Consider the following 3,691-nt stretch of genomic DNA (forward strand, 5'->3'; position numbering starts at 1 on the left):
TAATTCACTGTACTCACAAATGACTAATCACTGCATGAACATAGCATATATAATGTAGATACATCAAATATCAATACATGGAAAATAAACAGTTTCTGGGCACACAGCCTAACTTCCAAATACTGGCATAATATTATATATAATTTACCACTATATGTTCATATCAAAATCTATAGAAAGATATACACAACACAGTAAATTTATCACTTGTTCCTGGTGCCTGTACACACCAATAATCAACATGAATATTACAAGTACTCTTGATAGTACTGTCTAGCACACTGGTGCTTTACCGTGACGTGGGTGAGACTTGCTCACGACATATAAAATCCTCAGGCTAGATAATATAGCTAACTAAAGGGGAATGGGGAGGGAACTAGAACCACCTACTTCACCCTATCCTCCGATGAGAGTCGAGATGTAGCTCCTGGTCCTCGTGTCGGGAACGCCCCCACACACACGTCGTCGTGTCCTACCAGAGCCTCTCGTCGTCCCACCGTTTAGCGCGTCGTCTCCGTGCCCTCTTCACTGTAGGTCCGTCCTCCTTTTTGACTTCTTGAAGGGTTGGAGTCGGTCTCCTGGCCGTCGTCTTCTCCCAGCAACGGCTGCCGCCTACGTCTCAGCTACAGCCGTCCGGATTCCCCAAATAGTCCTCTATTCCTCAGCTACCCAGTGGCTCTGTCAGCCACTACGCTGTCACGAACTGGTGAACTGCCACAGACGTCACATACGTCACTGCACGGCTTCACGGCTTCTTGCACAGTACCTGACTGGAGCACTTGTTGCTCAAATAACCGTCAATTCCCTCTTCTGATTCAACACATGAACTAGGGCTCAGAGTACTGGCGGACTTCAAGTGACGCGTAAATCCACGGGAGCGGGAAACAACTGTCCAACTGACAGGACCAACCGTCGCACGTCCGACCTCTATGACGTGTCGTGTCTGACTGCTGGCGCCAGAGTGGTGCGCGGCCTGGACCCCCTTCCTTCGTGACATCACTTTCGCCACGGGAGGTTTTCATTGGTTCCCGGTGCCACATTGCTGTCGGTGACCAATCCGGTGCCACTGACGTCACACGGTTTTAGCGGGAAATCAGGGAGGCAAGCGCCATCTTGGCTCCCTAAAGGGCCTATACCACAGGCCAAAATATTACTATTTTACAAATTTCTCGGCTCTCCGAGAACACTTCACTCTCTCCCATATATCAAATTGTAGCCTGCAACGTAGAGAACGCTTGGGAAAAGTAGACATGACTCTTACTGCAGGCGTGGGAGAATTATAAAGGGGGGGGGGGGAACACCGTCACATCAGCCAGAACCAACAAACCAGACTTCTTTAAGTCTTTAATTTTTCTAAAATTTAGCTGTTCCACCAGCACAGCAACCTGATCCTCCATGGTTGGCTCAATTATCACAACTTAACACTTGAAACAACACTGAAAATTATGTTTGGCCCCTGGCACAAGCTGAACACTTACCTCAAATCGTGAAGCGTTGAGAAGTTTTCACAGCAGCTCAGATCGACATTGAAATGCACACAGGCTTAATTAGGTGTCACTAGATAATCACAGAGTACCTAGGAAGGCAATTGTTATTAATAATTAGCACTGTCAATTGTACATACATTACAGGGAATTAATCTTTCATCTCCCGGACAGTGGCCCTCATTTGTTACAACCCTTGAGATTTAGTACGGTTCTTTTCCCGCAGTGATTAATATATATTATATCGGCCTTGCCAACATGTGTCTATGGGTAGAGAAACAACACTGCATAAATTGAGAAAACAATGTATGTACGCTAAGGGTGACAAACATAACAATTAAATGATAAATATAATAGCCAGAAATATTCTTTAAGCATGCAATAATATAAATAAAAATTCTTATTGAGCAATGAGCAATATCACCAGCACATGAATTACTAAAAGGAATAATACACAATCATCTACCCATAGAATTAATCGAGTATTTAGATAAAATAATAGTAACCACTGACTAAACTTAAAACATGTCTCCTCTCGACCAAAGCTGCCACGCCTCTGACCAAGCGTTGGTTCCCAGGGCAGGCGTCCTACCACAATATCAACGAAATATCCACATAAACTATTATGGAAATTCTACTAACAAAATGTAGTACTAATATTCAAATAATTATTAATCTTAATAGTATATAATAATATTACATTACTCAATATAATTTACTGGCAAACAATAATAAGAATTAATCAAGGTTGAACTATAACCACTCGCTTGACATCAAGTTCCCACACTGGCCACATCTAAATATGGTTCTTCCCCCACACGGAAGAAACCAACATGAAAATACTTGCACAAAAAAGCCTCATACAATATAATGCAACTCAGGCACACTACAGCATGCTACACTAATTAACATACCATATTCTATCATCATACAACTGGATACTATATTAATTATAGAACAAGACAATAAAGTATATAAGCATCAAGAGTAATGTTAGAATCCTAGTAAGATTCGTAACAGGGGGGTAGAAAAAAGAATAGCCACGGAAGCGACCAAGACGAGCACTAAGCATCAGCTCCTGGAGACAGACACAAAGGGGCGAAAACTGTGAAATTAGAAGTTGGAGGTCAAGGAAATTGGCGTAATATCCACGGATATTCCATTGAAGAATAGACATCGGCAAAAAGAGAAAGGATAGCAATAGAGAGCAAAGAAGAAACAAAGGTGAAAAAGAAACAGAGCACGTTAAAGAAGCACAGGGTCAGCGAAATCAGGGTTAGGGGCATGGGTAAACTGAGTAAATAAGGAGGGAAAGGAGCGGGAGGACAGACCAGAGGTGGACGAGCAGGGTCTGGAGGAGAAGGGGCAGAAAGAGGAGAGCGCACCTCAGCAAGGGGGCTCCACCACCGAAGCGGGAGGGGAAGGAACGATTGAATCAGAGATAGAGGGCAAAGAAGAAAGCAAAGCCTTCTTACCTACCGGGGAGGAGGAAGGAGAGGAACCAGGTTTCCGCTTCTGACTCAAAGAGACAGGTGTCCCAGCAGCAATGTACTGGGCAACAGACTCCAGCGTCTCAATTGGAGAAGAAGAGAGAGAGCAAATAACATGACCACCAGGAGAGCGATGGACATCGGCCCGCACAGTCAGGCGGCGTGGAGAGCCATGAGACGGAGGAGAATTTCAACAGGGAAGTCCTACTACATCGTCCATTCTCCCACACTGGTGCTAAGACCCCATTCCCCTTATCACCCTATCTTGGACACCCAACCATCCACTTAGGGCGACCCCTCCAGCAGGTTGTCCGATTGCTCACAAGGCCCCTACATGGTGCCCTTCAGCATGTACACCACTCAAAGAGGGGGCAGGAGAGGGGGCAAAGGCAACCCACACCGGTCCCAGGGAGGTGTATGTGAGCCCTCACAACGGCAAGGAGGCACCACGGAGGGGGAATTTCACTGGTAGCGATTCTTGCATTGGCTGCGTCTCTTGCACTGGCTGTGAGTCTTGCACTGGCTGCGAGTCTTATACTGGTTGAGAGTGTTGCACTGGATGTGAGTCACAGACTTGTTGCGAAAATTTCACTGGCTGTGGATCTTGCACTAGCTGCAAGTCTTGCACTGTCTTGAAATTTTCCACTAACTGTGAGTCTTGCTCTAGCTGCAAGGCTTGCACTAGTTATGAGTCTTCCACTGGCTGTGAGTTTTCCA

The sequence above is a fragment of the Procambarus clarkii genome, chromosome 4 (assembly GCF_040958095.1).
Source record: "Procambarus clarkii isolate CNS0578487 chromosome 4, FALCON_Pclarkii_2.0, whole genome shotgun sequence".
NCBI classification, from domain to species: Eukaryota; Metazoa; Arthropoda; class Malacostraca; order Decapoda; family Cambaridae; genus Procambarus; species Procambarus clarkii.